At 41.2% G+C, this 22,341-nt stretch overlaps 1 protein-coding gene and 1 non-coding gene across 2 annotated transcripts in view; one reads left to right on the top strand and one right to left on the bottom strand.

Annotated features, from left to right (window-relative positions):
* The window catches only part of LOC124791091 (homeobox protein six1-like), a gene marked incomplete at its 3' end in the record, with an annotated part of 426,719 nt that overhangs the window by 130,905 nt on the left and 273,473 nt on the right, over window positions 1-22,341 (top strand). The window lies entirely within an intron of this gene.
* Trnat-ugu lies at window positions 598-672 on the bottom strand. The gene has a single exon. It is a non-coding gene; the product is annotated as a tRNA-Thr (tRNA).

The following is a 22,341-nucleotide window of genomic DNA, read 5'->3' on the forward strand; positions in this document are numbered from 1 at the left end:
TTCTAAGTCTAGGGGACTAATGACCTCAGATGTGAAGTCCCATAGTGCTTAGAGCCATTTGAACCATTTGAACAATAATTGCGGAAATGTTGCCCGTGCAAGATTTTCTGCCGGAACTGACCTCTCTGTTATGTTCCATAAATGTTCGATGGGATTCACGTCGGGCTATGTGGATGACTAAACCTTTCGTTCGAATTTTCCAGAATTTCTTCAAACTAACCGGTAACCATTGTGGCCTAGTGACATGTCACATCGTCGTCTCCGAATACGAAATTAATTAATCGCTGCAAAATGTCTCCAAGTAGCCTAAAATAAGCATATCCCGTCCGTGATCGGTTCACCTGGGCCAGAGGATCTAGTCCATTCCATGTAAACACGGCCCACATCATTATGGAAACCACTACAAGCCTCCACAATGCCTTGTTGACAACTTACGTCCGTATACTTATATGGGTATGGTGTCTGTTCTTTCGACATGTCCGAAAGAACAAACACCATTGATGACCTGCAGTCGTCTAGAACGAAATTAGAACTACAGTAATACCTTCAGCTGCTGACGGGCGTTGATATATATCAACAGGGACAGGTGAAATTGTGTGTCTCGACCGGGACTCGAACCCGGGACCTCCTACTTACATGGCAGACGCTCTGTCCATCTGAGCCACCGAGGGCACAGGGGATAGTGCGACTGCAGGGACTATCTCGCACATGCCTCACGCGAGACCCACATTCTTACCTTGTATGTCCACAAACTACATTCGTATCCATAAAAGTATATAGTTCTGGCAGTACCGGCCATGGCCGCCTTGCTCTGTGCGGATGCACACATATTCCCCGAACTCTTACGGGACTTCGTAAGAATGTCTTCCACGAGTAATGAGTGTGTTGGGGTGGTACACTGCGAATGTAGTGTGTGGACATACAAGGTGAGAATGTGGGTCTCGCTTGAGGCATGGACGAGATAGTCCCTGCAGTCGCACTATCCTCTGTGCCCTCGGCGGCTCAGATGAATAGAGCGTCTGCCATGTAAGCAGGAGATCCCGGGTTCGAGTCCCGGTCGGGCACACATTTTTACCTGTCTCCGTTAATATATATCAACGCCCGTCAGCAACTGAAGGTATTAATATAATTCTAATTACTTACGTCCATGTTTCCCTGGGTTCTCCACCACACTCGAAACCTACCATCATCTCTTACCAACTGAAATCGGGACTCGTCTAACCAGATTACGGTTTTTCAATCGTCTAGAGCTCAACCGATACGTTCACGAGGCTAGGAGAGACGCTGCCAGCGAAATCGTGCTGTTAGCAAAGGCAGTCGCTTAGGTCGTCTGCTGTCACAGCCCATTAACGCCACATTTCGCCGCACTGCCCTAACAGATACGTTCACCGTACGTCTCACATCGATTTCTGCGGTTATTTCACGCAGTGTTACTTGTCTGGTAGCACTGACTACGCAAACGCCGCAGCTCAGGGGCGTTGAGTGAAATCCGTCGGCCATTGCTTTGTCCGTGGTGAGAGGTAATGCCAGATATCTGGTATTGTCGGTACACTCTTGACACTGTAGATTTTGTAATACTGAGCTCCTTAATGAATTCTGAAATGGAATATCCCATGCTTCTAGCTCCAACTGCCATTCTGCATTCCCATCGCGCGGCCATAATCGCTTCGGAAATATTTTCACGTGCATCACCTGAGTGTAAATGATAGCTCCACCAATGCACTGACCTTTCAACCCTTGTGTATACGATACTACCGCCATCCGTATATGTGCATATCGCGCTATGCCATGACTTCTGTCACCTCAGTTTAGGAAAGCTCCCATATGATTTCACCAGTGAAAAATTTTCGTTTCGAAGAATGACGAAATTAATCAGGGTAAAAGAAATAAAATAAGCGATAAACTTAAAATCCAAACTGTTGGTTAAGCAGTTCTGCTACGTTGGAAGCAAACTACCATGCCGCATGACGCAAGGAGGATATAAAAAGAAGATTAGTACAGCAAAGAAGGCATCCCTGGTCAAAAGAAATCTGTTAGTGTCAAACGTCGGCTTCACTCTGAGGAACAAACTTCTGCGAATGTATGTTTGGAACACAGCATTGTGTGGTAGTGGGTCATGAACTTTGTAAAATCCGGTAGAGAAGAGAATCGAGGATTCGTGGTGTGGTGTTACAGAAGAATGTTGAAAATTAAGTGGACGGATAAGGTAAGGAATGAGGAGGTTCTCTGCAAGATCGGCGGTGAAAGTGACATGTGGGAAACACTGACAAAAAAAGAACAGGATAATAAGACGTTTTAAGACATCAGGGAATAATTCCACTCTGATAAAGAGGCTGTAGAGGTTATAGAGGAGAAGAATTCGAGGCGAGCCGTATCGAAGCAGTCAGGAGAATGATGGCTCAAAATATAATTCAAAATGTGTATGGACGCTTGACTCAGTACCATTTCAAGACATGTTAATGTTCTCCCACGCCTTTTCATCTATAGAAATGATTGCTGATTTATTTCCCTGGACCTGTGCTTTCATATCTGCTTCAACCGTAACGTACGTTTTTCTCTTCGACTAAGTTTCACTACATCTGACACGAAAGTCGTTTCATCGCTGTCTTTGTAATTTTTTTGCTGATTAACGAAAACTAGTATAGAACCAACTCACTATTTGTGAGACGGCAAGCGAAAGGGGCTTCTCGTCGGAGAAAATTTTTTTTAAGTACAAACGAATGCGTCTAAAGTATCTGTTTTCGTTCTCTTGTGTATTGCAGCAGTTTACTTCATTCTGTAAACGCTCGTATCGATATGAAATCTTTTTGAATCCAATGGCAAAATCAGTGTCCGTTTTCTGACAGAGTACCTCTTGTCGTTATGAGGAAAAACATTGGCCGAACAAGAGGCCCCTTTCCTAAATCTCGCAGCTGCCTATGCATTGCTTCGCAAAATAGAATCTTCTAAATTTTATAGGCATTTTAAGGAGCTCAGAATATCTTTGTATAAAAGAGGAACGTGGTCCCTTTTATATGAGAGTTATAAATGGCCTACAGACGTTACCAGTTTGCAGTTGGTAGCCCTAAAATGCCAGCTAACAGCTGACGTTACTGTAGCAGTAAAAACCCACACCTATAAAGCATGTTAAAAATGAAAAAGTTGAATACATTTGACTGACTAGACACACTGAAGAACAGTAATGCCAACACAGTACCTCACATTACTAAGTTTATCCAATTTGAGTTAATCGTTAGCTACAAACGTATTGTATATCACAAAACAGCCTTTGATGGAAATGAATCTGCGCACCGCATATTCCCCGAAGAAAATGGACCCATTGGGTTTCCTGATGCAGTAATTTCAGCGGTGACGAAAATCCAATGAAAAGTTTATTTCTTTAAAAGCGCAGGATCTAATACAAAGAGGAATAATAAGACGTCATGTGTCATGAGGTAGAACCAGAACCTGAACCAGAACCTCAAGTCAATGACAATGACGGTCGTGAGGAAGAACTTGGCAAGCGAGATATTCGAGAATCAAAGAAGAAGAGGCGAAAATGCTGTTTGTGAATGGTCTTGAACCCCTTCAGAGATTAGTATTTTAAAATTATAAAATCAAGTCATTAACCCCTATAAAATATGGTATCAGAGTAATCTAATTTTGGAAGTTTTGTAAATTCAAAATTTTGGATAGTTTTGGGCTTATTAACAGCTTCAAAATTAAAATTATGGCCTAAAGTTGCCATAACACAGAGTAAAATTATCACTCTGCCAAAAGATTTTATGCAGGATACAAAATTTTTTCTCAACTTGGGGCGAATTTATTTTGTTTTAAATTTTTGTACACTATTATGTGTTATAGATCTGACCGAGTTAATCACTAAATATGTAATTTTAACGTAAAATAGTGTATACAGTTTGACCAAGGACATATTAGTGGCATTATACATGCAGAATTTGTTTCTTAAGTGTGTTAGATGAAACAACGGTAATGACATTTGAAACGTTGAAACGAATTATCTCAAAAGATCCATTTTTCATCACCAGAATTCAATCTGTCACAAGTCATTTAAATTTACCGATAAAAATTCATTTTTTTTTTTTTTTTTATTTTTTTACAAATTGCTCAGAATTTTACGCTGAGGTCCCTTTTCACTTTACATCTTCCATTTAGAAGTTTATTATATGACTTCTGCCAGTGTTACAATCAATTTTCTGCTATATGAATAATACACTGCATTTTAAAATACTAAAAGAACCTTGTGACAACTACAAATGTAATATTAGTGGCATTACATATGCAGAATTTGTTTCTTAAGTGTGTTAGATGAAACAATGGCAATGACATTTGAAACGTTCAAACGCATTATCTCTAAAGACCCATTTTTCATCACCAGGATTCAACCTGTCACATATCTGCTGCCCTGACATCGTATAACGCAAGTTGTGATTTCACTAGCAGTTGCTTAATCATCACCTTTCCTACATTTGTCTGACTACTTCGCCGGAGCGTTGTATTTATCTCATTCTGTGCGGGTTGGCTGAGTTTCCACTCAGGTGGATCAGCGCCCTTCTAGCAGAGCTCGATTAATAAAACTTCCACCGGCGTCGGAAGCACCTGTGTAGGCAACCGGCTTCCCGGCCAGACACGGGAAACAAACAAACGGACGCTCGTGGAAAACAGATCCCTGGTGTGGAGCACACAGTGCAGTCGCTTGAGACGGAAATTCGAGAGCTCATACACACGTGCAATGTTCCACAACTTTGGTGGTCTGTGGCTTTCCAATAAACATGTCGGCGAGCTAGGTTCACCAAGCGTACCGCAGCATCAGTAGGCGCGAATCGTTATACAGGAATCTCACAGAGCACCTTACGTGTTGATCTACGGGCTACAAATTGCAGATGTTGATCGTGGGTTACTGATCCACTGCGTTGTTAAATACTCAGACTGATTTGTAATTTACACAAAGTTACACACTTGGATGCTCATTGCGATTGCCCATTTTCATATGACAGATTTTCCTGTGACGAGAAAAGGTGTACATTTCTCCATAACGATTATTTGAGAAAGAACAGTTGACCAAGAGTTCCGTGCAAGATTAATTATATATAGATGCAGTTCATCCGTTCTGGTAATCGAGAACCTCAATGATTTTTGCCTGTTATCGGTTACGATAGCGGCAATATATTTGTCTCGGAAATTCCAAGACCGTATTAAAATCTCTATAGTAGTTCCTCAGACTACACCGGAAATATAATTAGAAGTGAGCAGAGATCTTCAATTTATATATGTAGAGAGAGAAGATGGAATAAAACCTTATTGTTCATTTACTAATACATGACTATAACTTACATTTTATGTTTGCTTGCAGTAATCTTCGTATATTATACTTTCGACGGACGATAAATGTATGTTCAAATGGGAAAAGATATTTTTATTTGATATAATTACAGCTTAACAAGTCATATTTTCTTTACTTGCACTGTGAAACCTCGCGTCTTGCCGAATATCATGAATCTAAGTCAACGGAAAGCACCCTACATGTCTTGACGAGTGAGTTTTCGAGTGTCAAAATATGTCATATAAATGACCGTATCTTTTGACTGCATTGATTTAGAAGCTTGCAGTGTTTACGCTGTCAAGGGACCATAGATCTTAGTATACGACATACATTTAAACTAGATTAATCCACCATTTCCTGAGAGAGAGGATTCTTAATAAACGGACAGAAGCAGACGGACGGATAAAAAAAAGATAAAAAAATATTTTTTCTTGTTGTATAACCACAAATTGATAATTTTCGGATTTTTCTTTGACTTGTACTGTGGGCCTCGTTTGTTGCCAAATGTAGTGATTCTAGACCAACGGGAAGCACCCTATAGGTTTTGATGAATTGGTTTTCGAGTATTAAAATACATGACATAAAAGGCCGTGCCGGTCGGAGTGGCCGAGCGGTTCTACGCGCTACAGTCTGGAACCGCGCGACCGCCACGGTCGCAGGTTCGAATCCTGCCTCGGGCATGGATGTGTGCGATGTCCTTAGGTTAGTTAGGTTTAATTAGTTCTAAGTTCTAGGGGACTGATGACCTCAGAAGGTAAGTCCCATAGCGCTCAGAGCCATTTGAACCATAAACGGCCGTGTCTTGTGATTGAAGTGGCCTAAAACCTTAAAACTTTTACGCCTCAAAGGAAGTGTAAACCTTAATATGGGACATAAATTTGAGCATGATAATTTACCCGTTCCTAAAAAAAGGATTCTTAGCAGTCGGACAGACAGACAGACAGACGGACGAACGGACAACAAAACGATCATATTAGGAAAAATGGCTCTGAGCACCATGGGACTCAACTTCTGAGATCATTAGTCCCCTAGAACTTACAACTAGTTAAACCTAACTAACCTCAGGACATCACAAACATCCATGCCCGAGGCAGGATTCGAACCTGCGACCGTAGCGGTCTTGCGGTTCCAGACTGCAGCGCCTTTAACCGCACGGCCACTTCGGCCGGCAATCATATTAGGATTCCGTTGCTACAGACTGAGGCATGGAACCCCAAAAGCAGTATTTTTTTTTATGCGTCGTTCTCCTTCTTTCTTATTCTCTGAAGGGCAAGGCACATTATCACTTAGTTCGTACTCATAACGTCCGATTAAGAAGTAAAATAGAAAAACAGTGCTAATACCAATTCCTTTCAGAGGAAAAGGGGAAGAGAATAGAGGCACCTGAGTCCTTAAACTACGCTGTAATAAGGAGCCAGCAGCCTGTGGTTCTTTATAAATATCCCAAGCAGTATTCTGTATAATGCAAACTGGTTTGAGTCATGACCAAATAGCTTTCGCTAGTTTAGTGGTAGTGGTGGTGGCAAGTTTCTATGAGACCAAACTGCTGAAGTCATCGGACCCTAGGCTGACACACTACTTAATCTAGCTTAAACTAACTTATGCTAAGGAAAATACAGACACCCATGCCCGAGGGAGGGGAGGGGGAGGAGGGGAGCCGCGCGAACAGTGGCAAGGTGCCCAAAACCGCGCGGCAACCTCGCGCGCTTGTTTAGTCCCACGGAATCTGATAAACATGAAATAACACAAGAAATAAACAAGCACGTGGTAGGAGTACAACACATGGACTGGAAGATTCCCAGGCTCATTCAGTGCTGGTGTTTCTGTCGATCTTTTCCCAGGGAGGATATATCAAGCCACTGGCTTACGAAAATCCTCTCGTAACCAAGGAGCACCCGCGAGATAATTATGTTTGTGAAACTAAAGGCGTGGATCTTTGAGAGAATGAGACAAAATCTCTTGAACGCTGCAGTGCAAGTTCTGAGGCCGAGAGCTCTAGCATTAAACAGTTTCTCTGAACAGCATTTGTACGTACATATGCGTACAGCAGTGAATTTTTTATCTTACTGGAAGTAGAAGGATGATGTTCAAACAAGCAGTATTTCGAAACTTCCTGGCAGATCATATCAGCGCACACTCCGCTGCAGAGTGAAAATCTCATTCTGGAAGCAGTGTTCCGTTTGTTTTAGATGGAGTGCAAATTATTATTATTAGTTATGGTTATGGAAGATAAATCACATAAATCATATTTGTGCCAGTCTTCTATTATTATTATTATTATTATTATTATTAGTTATGATTATAGAAGATAAATCACATAAATCATATTTTTGCCAGTCCTCTGAATGTAAGTTTCTGTGTTCAATGCAAAACTCGCGATCTTTCGTTTCCTGTAACATAAATAGTCATTTTGGACCCCTCAGTACATATACCTAATTTTAGCGCAAGTCGTCAGAGAGATACAGATTTCTCAGCAGTGCTGCGGAGATCCTATGTCCGGAAACACCACGTAGGAAAGACAGTATTTCCGAGCATCGCTTCCCGTAGGTGCCGGATGTATTGCTGGCGCAGACGTTCTCCTCCATTCCTCGTGAAAATAATTTTGAATCTTTCTCTTATTTTCTTGATTCCGTCTTCAGTTCACTGACTTTACAGTAGGGCAGGTAGACTGCCGTAATGCCTTTTACCCCTTTTAACGCTAGCTCTTACTTTATGGTCTTTCGTCGTTATTGTTGTGTATTGGTTCTTACACGTATTGTACGAGTATATTACTCGTCTGTCCTTGGGATGTTCCCTCTTGGCTCTTGTACATACTGTACATTACTCGTCTTTTGTTGCAACGGACATCTTTTTTCCTATGGATTTCTAACATTTTACATCATTTAACATCGTTAAAACAATTTCGTAATCATACATTATTACCTCGTCACGGAATTAACTCATTTATTCTTTTCGTATCGTATTAACTGGCGAACTAGAAATGTGTCTTGCAGCTGTAACAGGTTTCACCTAAATCGACGCACCAAGCGACAGTGGTCTGTCAGTTTACTATGGATTTGTTCTTCCGTTCTTCCCACGCCCGGGTTCCCGGGTTCGATTCCCGGCGGGGTCAGGGATTTTCTCTGCCTCGTGATGGCTGGGTGTTGTGTGCTGTCCTTAGGTTAGTTAGGTTTAATTAGTTCTAAGTTCTAGGCGACTGATGACCTCAGCAGTTGAGTCGCATAGTGCTCAGAGCCATTTTTTTGTTCTTCCGTTACGCTGAAATATAAAAACACGGGAACTCCTGTGTAGCTCTTATAAAACGACACGCATAAATGCTTTGTTAACGTTATTTCCCTTCTTAATTGCTTTTTTAATTATAGACCTTAAAGCGCCTCTGTGTAAACCACTATCAGAATATGTAAATCTGAGAAGTTATAATGACAGCTTAAACCGAAACGCGTTAAGACCTGTAATTTTTTAAAAAGCAACAAAGAAGGAAAATTACTTTAACTAATGAAAACATCACGGGCTCGTATAATCATTTTATGTCATTTATGGAGATAAATGAAAATTATTTATTGTCCGTGACAGTCATAATAATTTCAAACGAAATGTCTGTTTTCGGCTGGAATCTGCCATGCGCAGATCATAAAATATAGGCTGTGGTTCGGACGATAAATTTCAGAACAGTCGATCACTATGGTATCCAAATCGACTTTTTTTTCGGAAGAGAGAAATGGTTTGAGCAACGGAAGGGACGAATGCACACCTGTGTTGTGCCTGATTGGTTTACTTAGAAAGGACCACAACTAACTGAATATATTTATTAAGTATATGAATTCGTAGCTTGTCTTCTTCTCTTTGTGTCGGACGTGACTAATTAATCGAAATTAATTCGCTGGCTGACAATTCCTTGACGTCAGCAGTATTATGTACAGATCTGCTACCTCATACAGCTGGCTGGCTCTGAGCACTATGGGACTTCTGAGGTCATCAAAAAAATGTTCAAATGTTTGTGAAACCTTATGGGACTTAACTGATAAGGTCATCAGTCCCTAAGCTTACACACTACTTAACCTAAATTATCCTAAGGACAAACACACACACCCATGCCCGAGGGAGGACTCGAACCTCCACCGGGATCAGCCGCACAGTCCATGACTGTAGCGCAAAGACCGCTCGGCTGACCCCGCGCGGTTCTGAGGTCATCAGTCCCCTAGAACTTAGAACTACTTAAACCTAACTAACCTAAGGACATCACACACCCATGCCCGAGGCAGGATTCGAACCCTCGACCGTAGTGGTCGCGCGGTTCCGACTGTAGCGCCTAGAACCGCTCGGCCACCTCGGCCGCCTCATACAGCTGATGTCAAGGAATTCGCTATTAATGAATTAGTTTCAAGTGTTTGGTACAGCTGTGGATCGTCGGCAATGGTGTTCGACAATGGTGTTCCTTCAGAGATGCATGTAATCGATTAATTCATTTTCCTGCACGACACGAATACACGTCAGTAGTAAACGTCAGGTGCGCCGCTACAAGGTTGCTCCATTTTTATGAAATTCTTCACAGCGCAAGGACTCAGTTTAAAGTTAAAAACCTATCTACCGCTACTTGCCAAATAGTACTTTTCAATGCGAACAGAGTCGTTACTTTTCGCACTGAAACATGAGTAGCGCCAACAATATTATTGATTTTATACAGATTAAAAATTGTGGATGCGTAAGACGTTACCTTTTTATTCCATTTATGAGAGAGACGAAACTTGGGGAAGTTTACAGTCCTTGGGGAAGTTTACATAAAATTAGCATAATCATCCGTACGAGAATGCGAGAACTTGTCTTTCGGTGGTAGAAATTTACTCTGGAAGTACCGGCAACTTCACAGTGAAACAAACGCGCGACAATTGGCCAGCGAGCTAGCAGTCAGAAGCGACTTGGGCTAGCTTGCCGGCGCTGGCAGCAAGTGGGAGGAGGTAGGTCGACGGACGCCCGCCATCTGCGGAGCGACCAGCGGCCGGCGGCCGGGCACAGGTGTAGAGTGGCCCGGCGGCTTGGGTTTCACAGATTACCTGAATGCCAATAACCGGGTGTCGCCTTTCACACTGACTCATCCTGTCCCGTGCGGACGCTCCGAACGCTATGTTTATTACTGTCCAAGCACAACCGAGAGTTTCTCGCCGGAAGCCAAACTGTTGCCGTCACTCCTATAAATAGCTGCGGCAGTTGCATTTCAAGTCAGCTCATGAATTCGACCGAGATGTACGCCAGTTATTTCTTCAATGAAAGAAAAGTCGTTACTGGATGGTTGATATAGGAACCACAGTACTTTCGCATAAAATCAGCATGATGTTATTCCCTTTTCCTTTCCCGTCAGGAGGTCTGGTTTCTGACAGTGATTGCAGGAAGGGGGGGGGGGGATGGGGCGTGGATCAGGAGGGGGTTCAGAGGGGGGGGGGGGGGGGAGGTGAGATACAAAGCAACGTAAATCGCAGACTGCACTATATACCGGGTGATCAAAAAGTCAGTATAAATTTGAAAACTTAATAAACCACGGAATAATGTAGATAGAGAGGTAAAAATTGACACACATGTTTGAAATGACATGGGGTTTTATTAGAACAAAAAAAAACACCTGATGTTGCTAGACGCGTGAAACATCTCTTACTTGCGTCGTTTGGTGATGATCGTGTGCTCAGCCACCACTTTCGTCGTGATTGGCCTCCCAGGTCCCCAGACCTCAGTCCGTGCGATTATTGGCATTGGAGTTACCTGAAGTCGCAAGTGTATCGTGATCGACCGACATCTCCAGGGATGCTGAAAGACAACATCTGACGCCAATGCCTCACCATCTCCGCCCGCATCTCGTGGTCGTGCGGTAGCGTTCTCGCTTCCCACGCCCGGGTTCCCGGGTTCGATTCCCGGCGGAGTCAGGGATTTTCTCTGCCTCGTGATGGCTGGGTGTTGTGTGATGTCCTTAGGTTAGTTAGGTTTAAGTAGTTCTAAGTTCTAGGGGACTGATGACCATAGATGTTAAGTCCCATGGTGCTCAGAGCCATTTTTGAACCTCACCATCTCCGGACAAGCTTTACAGTGCTGTTCGCAACATTATTCCTCGACTACAGCTATTGTTGAGGAATGATGGTGGACATATTGAGCATTTCCTGTAAGAAATATCATCTTTGTTTTCTCTTACTTTGTTATGCTAATTATTGTTATTCTGATCAGATGAAGCGCCATCTGTCGGACATTTTTTGAACGTTTGTATTTTTTTAGTTCTAATAAAACCCCATGTCATTCCAAGCATGTGTGCCAATTTGTACCTCTCTATCTACATTATTCCGTGATTTATTCAGTTTTCAAATTTATACTGACTTTTTTATCACCCGGCACTCTTTTTTAGCGTAGACAGCGCAGTCACAATGTGGAAAGTCTCCTTAAGTAAGATTGATGTACGTGTTATGTGAAAGTTTGCTTCGGTTACCGTTACGATATTTTTGTCCATCTTGCGTGCCACTGGCACTTAAGAAATCGTATACTCCCTGTGAGATTCTCAACCGACCAACAATGACGCCATTGTATTTCCCCACTCACCCGGAATAACATGCCAGAGAACATAATTTAGGTTTTTTTAATGTAATTCTACATATTTTCTGTGCAGGTACATTTCTTAAATGAACAGCTTGATGTATAACAGCAACGTCGCAGCGTATAATAGGAACACTGTTTCACGATTAAAGAACACTAATTGAGCCTTGCAAATAATTCTCCTTCTTTTCTGGCCAGTCAGCGACAGGTAATATAGCATTGAAGAAATAAGTAAATACAAGTATTTGTTAATGAAAGATATTATATTTTGGATAGTAGTAAAAAAACTTTGTCTCACTGTAAAAAATCAACATCAATACGTACAATATTGTTGATTGTAAAGCACTAAAAGCAGATATTGACCTTTTTCAGATTAATCTTATTTTTTTACATGTCTTTGTTTTACGAAAGTCCTTTGAAAAGAATGTCAGCAGCAGTAGTGCGCCCGTGGTTTACTTTTTGACTGTATGTGTCTTTAGCACAAACATAAATATCACTGAATGTGTCTAGTCATGAGAAAGACACGTATAATAGTCCCTGCAAAGAAACAGTTTCTGGTAAATAGAACCCTGCCCTTTGAAGCGTTTGACCTCACACTTTATTAATGGTCATAGTGAAGGCTACTTTTATTGGAAATTGTTTTCTTATCTCTAGGTAAGGCACGGTTGGATCAGAAGATGTGAGGTTAATGAAGAGGTTTGAGCACCGTTTTATCGAAGTAACGATGCGCTTGCCTAAGTGAATTACTACTTATCTTGCAACATTCATTGATGTCAGATTATCGATAAGGTTACAGTTTAACACAATAATAGCATTTTTCTTTAAAATCAATTGATGAGGTGGTAAACCGGAATGATTTAAAGAGTTAAAAAATTTCTAAATGGTACGATTGAACGTTGTTTATTTCTTCAAGTTGGACAAAATCACAACTGAGATAAATCATTGCCTCTCCAAATAACAAACTGGAAATGACATTAAAAAACTGTAGTACAATCTTTATTTTTTGGACATAGAGTAGCCGTTGAATAGAATTGGGAAATTTCACGAGATAAAACGGAACGTTGTTTATTTCTTCGAGTTGGACGAAATCAGAACTGATAAATCATTGCCTCTCCAGCTAACAAACTCGAAATGACATATTCAATAACAGTTGTACAATCATCAATTTTTAGGCATACAGTCACCGTTGAATAGAATTGTGAAACATTTTGTTCATTGATTTCTGTCGCGTCGAATATGACGGTAGTCAGACTATTATAATTACAATAAAAGGATTTCTGATGCAGATAAAAGGTACTGACGTTAGGAGAAGTATAATGTAACGTAGCAGACGCTATAATGTAATGAAGAATTAAATTAGTAAACGAGTAATATAATGTTGTAATCGCTGTAAAGTAATGATGAATTAAAAGTTGAATAAATTAAGTTGTAAATTACGTTAGAAAAGTAAACGGCACTTATCTGTGATAATGAACATTGATGTAACCCAGTTGATTTACGCATTACACAACGCTTGCCTAAAGAAAGTAAACACTCTCGACCACTCCCGTGCATAATAGTAAAATTGAATTGTCTTTTCATTAACGTGTACGAGAGAAGTCGCGTGATAGACTACGCTTGCGTACAGAATCTAAATAACTGCAATAGCTGTCGTGCATGTTAGTTAAACAGATTGTCAATACATGGCACCTTCTACACTGGCTCCATAAAAGTCTTCAAAACAAAGTTTTTTAATGAAAACAATAACATTAAACTAAATGTCCCTTTTTCGTCATCAATGGTGAACCAAATCGTGAAAACGGTGTCTTAATCATTAATTTTGATTAAGAAATACGTGAGATATAGCTTACAGACAAAAAAATACAGATTAGAAATAACATGTATGTATGATATCTTTAAGAACAGCAGGTTTGATTAAAAATTTTCAGTTACACATTTGGCGATATATCAGACGCGGCACTTAATGTCAATTTGTTACCGTTGCCTGGCTTCCAGACAGATATAGATAGGAAATGATGCAACAATCGATAGAAATTTTATAAGCCAGATAAGGAGAAAAACCCGTAGTGGACATATTGGTGAAGACAGGTTTCGAAACAATGGGCACCTTGAGTCAGAAATCAGCTTTGTGAACTTTGCTTTTACCAGAGGATATATTATCGATGAAAAACACAGTTTCTTCGGTAAATTCAAAACTTTTGTTCTAAATGACACCGCGAACAGTGTAATAACTTGTTCGAAAAAACTACTATTAGAAATTAAGACTGCAGAGGCCTTATTGAAAAATAATATACGAACTATATGTTATATGGGGATCAAGTCTCCTCTTTTACGTGCCACACAGTTGAAGTAAGTTTCGACAATGTCTTATGTGTAAGAATCATCGATAAAATGACGGGCCACTGTGCCGACTGACGCTTTCTGTGGGTTTTGCACTCTGCGAGAATGGTCCTTCACAACAGGGGACACTGCAGTCACTTCAATTGTAAACTAGATCAGCCACACAAGTTTTAGGACACTAAACTGAAAGGAAACCCAATCGCCGTGTAGGCTACCGTAAACTGTAAGGGCAGTCTATGACAAATCATAAAATGCGTAACTCGCGAATATTGTTAGCCGTATTTGTGACCTTAGGCATAATTGTTTGGCCACGTTTCCTATCGTCAGAGGCTTTGGAGACAGATGTTCTGTAGAATTTCCCGTTTACAGCTCGTCTAATTGGATCCCCCTTATTTTCTGATGATGGTTCCCTCGCATTGCTACCTTATTGAAGTAGTTATGACCTCCCAATATTTTCCAATTTAGTGATTATAAAATCCTATCATAACATTAGACTCAAAGAATTGTAATTTATCATCAGCTAATCCCAATACAACGTTCTCTACTGTCAATTTATCTGTGTCACTTGAAGTTCAACGGCTCATGTATCCCTTGTGGCGAGTGCTAATACTTATTTTAGAGGCTACAACGTTCACGTGGTCGCATTAACAATGGATTCTATGCGAGAAACGAGGATTCGAGCCTTACGTGGAATTACTCATGGAATTTTTTTTGTTGCTTTGACTTTGTGTCAACGCCGAGGATTTGAATCTTCTGACAAAACCATCTCTGAACTTTTTACCAAAGAAATGAAAACGAATCCCTTAGCCGATGGTTCTGCGTCAACATTGCATCTTCCAGCATGTAGTGAGCTGTTTAGTTCCATATTAGTTCTGCCTCCAAGGAGCGGTGTGTATTCAGTGTTTAAGCCCGTTCCTGCAATGACCAGTGTAATCTTTTCTTCTGTTGTGATAGCAATCGAAATTTTTATCCAGGTATTTATACGAAAAAGTGCCCGTTCCGTAAATCTTGTGGCCCAAGTTTCATATGTTCCACTGACTACTTGTACATCTAAGAGCGAAAGCTGAACCTCTTTTTTAATTTAGAACTTGAAGTGTCTGCATCTTCCCATTTTTGAAGCATTAGACGCAGAGGATATGATATCTCCATATTCTCTCACGGTATCTCCATTAGCAGGAGATGAAATAATATGGAGGAAATTGTGCATAAGACCACTAGTTGAACCCAAATCTGGATATCACCATGCAAACCTATGTCAGGTCTAAATCATTTTGATAGGATGAGAATTTGAATTCTGCTCTTTCCAAAAACTAATGAAGAGTCTCAGTCAGTTTGCTAACTCTCACGGTACTACAGCCTAATCACTTCTAAATGTAAAGTAGGAAATATTACGACCTTTTTTGCATCACTGAAACCTTCCAGCCCAGTTTGGCGATGGATTTCCACCTACTTTCAGTCACACTCATCAAAATTATAGCCATATGCATCTGGCTGAATAGAGGCAACGTTGATTACCTAAAATTTTATACTTAGAACAGAAGCGGAAGCAAAAAGATCGTAACGAAAATAAAAATCCATTTCTCGCTTTCACGGCATACAGCAAATTTAAAAACAGTGGAACAGATGGGTGCCTCATTTATCTGAAACGTTGCTCAATAGCCTACCTTATTGAGGTTGCCATGTCCACTGACACGTTGTCAGAGACTAAGCAGAAAGTATTCGGCAGCGTTTCTGGATTTCTGACCAGTCAGTTTCATCACCAGTAGAGCGTAACGCAGGTGTCCGTTGATCTAAATTGGTAATCTATGGAAGGGAAAACGCCGAACATTCCAATGCCTAAAGCCTCCAAAAAGAACTCCGAGACGCAGTTCCTGCTACCGTCACTGTGCATTAGCAATAGTTACCAGAATGCCAATAAACGTATACTATGCAATTAATCGGCAAATCGATAGCTGAGCTGGGAACATTTACCGAAGTCTGACCTACTTGTTTTGCAGAGAGGAACGCAGTCAGTCTTTTGAAAGTGTAACTATCATTTAGGTACCTAAAAGCGTGGTTTTAGTTTCCTAAGGTTTCACTAGAGCTGGCAAGATTCGGGGTCGCCAGGAGTACCTCCGAAGATGTCCAGCGCAGCTCTGGACGAAACGTCAGGATACGCGAAAAGTTCCTTCGACCACAGCCATACAAACTGTAGGACTCATCAGAAGCTATGACATCCGGCCGCGAAAGCCTTCATTGTCTGATCATTACGTAAAACGATTCAGTTTCACTAACTGGTGGCAGTATTGACTGCAAGGAATCTCTCTGCGGTACTTAGGCAAAGCAATAAGATATCGTTTCAGGTTGACATTACCCATGTACGGAATCTGGAACCCACATTCTGTTAGTTTAATTTGTGAAATACCTTAAATATATTACGGAAGACAGTATGTTTATTATTCACCAAAAATAAGTACTGAATACTAAGTAATCAGCCGTCTATCACTATTATTTTGGAATAAATGGATCGCCAGCAATCACATATATGTAATGGAAGCGTGAGATGTCACAAAACATTTTTTCCAAATTTTTTATCACTTATTAAACAAATCTTGTCGTTGAAGATTACATCATAATACTTACAAGTATGTTGACAATAACAGCAGGTATTTAGTGTTTACATATGTTTTTGGGTAGGGTCCGCCTTTAGCAAAACACAGTTTTGTTCTTTAACCCAAACATGTTTCATTGCAGTTGCAGCATCTTGAGTGGGCTTTTATTTTATGGCTGTTAAAGATAAAGATTATTCTTTACTGTTTGTATACACGTAAATATTAGTTTTTAAATCATAATTACAGATATTTGAAAAAACACATAAAATTATGAATTCACACCTTTTTAATACATGGTGTGGTTTTCCTGATGTATTATGCTTCTACAGTAACTGTTTTGTTTCACAGTTTGTCATCTGCAACCCCTTGCACCTTAAGGTAGACAAATTATTTAAGCCAAAATTACGATCTGAGAACAGTTATGGCTATGCCTGAAATTAATTAATTGTGTGTGTGTGTTTACATTATGTTTCACTTACGTTTTCCTTTTCATCATCTTCGTCACTGTCAAACACTATATATTGAGCTGTCACTGTCACTGTTTCACTGTTTAAAAGCTGTAAAAATAAACATGGTGGAGAGTGGAACAGTTGAAGGTGTAAAAACAAGATGGCTGACGGTGGAACAGTTAAGGTGTTCCTGGCGGTTGTCCTGAATCTTTCAGAGGTGTCTGTGCATTTTGTGTGTATGTATGTGTGTGTGAGAAGAGAGAGTGAGTGAGTGAGAGAGAGAGAGAGAGAGAGAGAGAGAGAGAGAGAGAGAGTTAGTTTGAGGTGTTTTCTTTATTATTATTACTTTTGTGTGTGTGAAAAGAGATAGTGAGAGAGAGAGAGAGAGAGAGAGAGAGAGAGTTAGTTTGAGGTGTTTTCTTTATTATTATTACTTTTGTGTGTGTTTGTGTGTGTGAAAAGAGAGAGAGAGAAAGAGAGAGAGAGAGAGAGAGAGAGAGAGAGAGAGGCAGTAGCTGTGAGGATTTTTCTTTTTCTTTTTGTGTGTGTGTGGGGGCTGGGGGGTGGGGGGTGAGAGCTCTATAGGTTGGTCTTGTCTAATAATTCTTGAAGGAAGAGAACAGAGTTCCATTGCAGAGAGCTTTGTATTCATTTATCACTTGTTTCCCTTCCACTATGACTTTTAGTATCTGGTAAGTTTCTACAATTGTTAGTTTTTGTGGGGGGCTGTTGCTGCATTTGAGAATTATCAAATCAGTATTGATGTTTGTTCGGTTGTGTTTCTTGTCCATAAAGTGTCCAGCAAACGTGGAATGTCAGCTGCTACTTTTTAATGCTCTTTTCTGTTCTGTGTATCTGGTATTAACGTTTCTGTTTGTCTGTCCTATATAAACCGATTTGCGGTCCTGGAGTGTTAGACGGTAAATACCAGATGTGCTGTTTTTGTCTGTGAATTCAGCGAACCCGCAGTACACATCCTGGGAAAAGTAATTAAAATTGGTGTAAATGGAATCATATTTGGTTCGAATACGCTAAGATTACAAAAAATAAATTCCCAAAACCTTACTTTAATAGGCATTGCAGTACAAGAGACATTTTCAAGTTCTTAGGTGGAAAAAATCTCGACTTTCACAGACGGTTCAGCTTACCACAGAAAGCACGTATTACAGGTGACGTAATGATAGTTCGAATTGGGAACAGACAGAACTAGCCGAAAGAAGACTGAAGTTTCAGAGAAAACCATCGATATCGAAATAAATAGGTAAGCCAGAAATACGCCGAAAAGGAAATATTATGCACCATTTTGTGGTCTACATCAACCCAAAATAAGTACATATTTCACTGAGCCTCGTCTTTCGTTTGGCACTAATGATACGCGTGTGCACCGTGGCCATTCCGCACTCGACTGTCAATCTGGTGGCCGCTCACGTGACATGGCACGCCGACCTGTACCATTCACTATGGCGACAGGAGGGCTCCGTATCCATCGCAGCATATCTTGCTAATCCAGCTGCTCATGAGTGTATAGAAGTGTTGATATTAGTGTCGCCTTACTTTGGCTGTCATTGTGTATCAGCTTGAGTGGGGTTAGCTGGCCGCCGCAGCCGACGTATGTCGGGGCGGGAAACTGCCGACGGCTGGCTCCCCGGCTGGGCGCTGCCAGGGCGTGTTGCTTCTGAGGACACGCGCCGCTGGCACCACAGCCCAGCACGTTAAACAGCGCCTCCCCTCTGGCTCCCACATCTGTGGACGTGTCTCCGCCACTGACGCCCTGTACGCTCCCGGTGCTGTATCTGTAACGTTGTATAAACACTGTGGGTAACTGCCCGAAGGCTGTCCCTGAATAAAGGCCGATTCACGCTTGAAGTTGAAGTCAGCATCAAGTGGCGTTGCGTTCACGCTAAAAGTCAAAACAACGTCACTCCGCTTCGCCCAGTACCGAATGATGAAAGTGAGGCTGTGATATACCATCCATGATACAAGATGTCGGAATATACACTACTGGTCATTAAAATTGCTACATCAAGAAGAAATGCAGATGATAAACGGGTATTCATTGGACAAATATACTGGAACTGACGTTTGATTACATTTTCACGCAGTTTGGGTGCATAGATCCTGAGAAATCAGTACCCAGAACAACCACCTCTGGCCGTAATAACGGCCTCGATACGCCTGGGGATTGAGTCAAACAGAGCTTGGATGGGATGGCGTGTACACGATACCACAGTTCATCAAGAGTAGTGACTGGCGTATTGTGATGAGCCAGTTTAATTTGTACAGCACCGAAGATGATCATTATGTGATCGAAAATCGATTCTGCTATCAATAAAATATCAATATTACGGCCAACGCTGACCTTCCTTTTAATTTAACATATATGGTGGTTGTGCACACAGCACTCCACGGAGTCGCCAATCAACAGTACAATAAAGACTAAAGAGACACAAGATCCATTACTGTAACACGAATGAGCATAGGTAGAAGAGATTAAATATCGATATTAGCACACAGTTCCACCATTCCCACTGTGGTGTGCGTACTGTAAGACCTTCGGTACACACAACATCAGATTATTTGACTTGTCGCTCTAGCGAAGTAGGCGAGTGTCAGCAATACGTCTCGTGGTCTTATCGTGGCGTGTTTATCTTCTGCCGTTAGTTCAGACGATAGAAATGCCACTTGCACGCTTAGAGTAGCAGATTGACGGTGACCAACTTTAAACAGAACTTGATTAATTTTCACACATATTTATTAAAATAATAACAACATAAAATTACGTAACTGGATTCTGGATGCCATTTACAATTGACAATCTGAAGTTCCTTTGATCTTGGTTCGTTAATCTTATTCTCACATATCTCTGATACTTGACAAAATGTCTATACATTTCTCTTCATGGCTATGTACAGGAATATGATAATCTTATTATTATCTGGACTATAGACTGGTACAGACAATTGCAGACTAATGCAGACTGACTAATCGGAGGTTGTACACTCGTTATAATACCTCGCGCGTTCAGGTATCAGTGCGCGAGTGTGATCCGCGAGGAGAAAAGGTTTTACGTTAGCAGCAATCTCATTGGTTGCGTTACATATTAATACGCGGATGGGCGGAAGCAGAATTTGGTCCGTCTCTAAGATAGCGCCATCTCGTAGTGCGGAGACGGACGAGCGATGCGCCTGCGCTGTTGTGCTAAGCGGGGCGCCCTCTATTGGGAAAGTTGTGTACGCGCTGACTACGCGGAACTATGTACACAACACCCACACAATAGTCAAAAATTTTTTCCTGAGAAACCTTGAAGTTGACCTTCCGTTCCGTTGAGCAAAGCTGACCGTGTTTGTCAACGCCGTCACTTTAAATGTATTTTAGATGAAAAAATGCATTTCTTAAGGTAAAGCGTGAATTGACATTAATTAAAATATGACATTCTTTGATATTCTTCATCGTGCCACCGGCAGACGTTTAGTCTTACACGATTCTTGTCAGGCAATGGTTTGCTATAGGTTTGTCCAAATACGACGCATCAAAAGGATCAAAGCGCAGAATATGTGGTTCAAATGGCTCTGAGCACTATGGGACTTAACATCTATGGTCATCAGTCCCCTGGAACTTTGAACTACTTAAACCTAACTAACCTAAGGACATCACACAACACCCAGCCATCACGAGGCAGAGAAAATCCCTGACCCCGCCGGGAATCGAACCCGGGAACCCGGGCGTGGGAAGCGAGAACGCTACCGCACGACCACGAGATGCGGGCGCAGAATATGTGGTCGAAGGTCTGGACTGTTCCAATGGAGAACCGTGTTTTGTACTTACCTCAAGCGTTACTGCAATCAACTAATTAATTGCTCATTAGTGAGTTGAGAAGTGATGGCGTATTCCAAACCACGTCTACAGGATGCTGTATTCAATTCTCATTTGCTTGCTAGATGCTTCTCTCTCCTTCCTTCGTCTTACGTAATGGGTGTAAGAAACTATTTTCGGCTTGTGTATAGCCTAACGTCACTGGAAAATAAGTCTCTCAACGCACAAAAACGTTTAAATCTGATATTAGTGCGTAGGCTTACAGCTTCAACTCTCTTTTTTTTTTTCCAGCATCGTCGGCCTGAAAACAGCCGACGCGAAACAGTCGAAACGGCGGTGTTGCTGAATAGCTTAGTATAACAAAATGACTCAGCCTAACATTCTGAAACATTTTATTCTAATATATTAGAACTGTCTTCATGACTTCACGTGTACGCTTGCCGTGGATAGTGAGGTTTGATTTTGGCTTATAGGCAACAGGTTTGCCTACAGTCAACACCGTATAATGATCTACTTCAGATTTGAAGAGCGCACACACAAAATGTTAAGATGTACATACACATAATTTAAAACCAAATCAGACCGGTTTTATTTATATGAAGATCAACTCCCAAATAATATCAACAAGAGCGCCTCTGTAAACTATCGCATGCAGCTTTTCCTATCCCCGACGTCACGTTGGTGATGTTAAAAATAAGTAAAGCGTGATACGAATCTAAAATAAAAATAACAAATACATCTACAGAGGATTTTAATTCCATTAAAGTACACAATGTGGTAACTCCTACGTTTTAGGTTGCTTCTGTGTATAGAGGGTGACAATTATTGAACTATATGAAATAACATCGTCGTAACTTCTGAATGGTTTGCGTTAGGACGGTAAAACTGGACGGTTGAGCCATGGTGGGAATTAGTGTGCGCTGTATGGTTTGGTTTAGCGACGAAGCCCATTTTCATTCGGATGGGTTCATCAGTAAGCAAAATTGGTGCATTTGGGGGACTGACAATACGCATTTCGCGATCGACAAGTATCTTCACCTTCAACGGGTGACTGTGTGGTATGCAATATCAAGTCACGCAATAATCGGTGCGATATTCCTTGATAGTACGGTAACTACCGAACGGAACGTGAAGGTTTCCGAAGATGATTTCATCCCCTTTATCCAAAGTGACCTTGTTTTCGATAAGATGCGGTTGATGCAAGACGGAGCTCGACCACATCGAAGCAGGAGAGTGTTTGACGCCCTGGAGGGGTACT

Source organism: Schistocerca piceifrons, chromosome 1 (assembly GCF_021461385.2).
Source record: "Schistocerca piceifrons isolate TAMUIC-IGC-003096 chromosome 1, iqSchPice1.1, whole genome shotgun sequence".
Lineage (NCBI taxonomy): Eukaryota > Metazoa > Arthropoda > Insecta > Orthoptera > Acrididae > Schistocerca > Schistocerca piceifrons.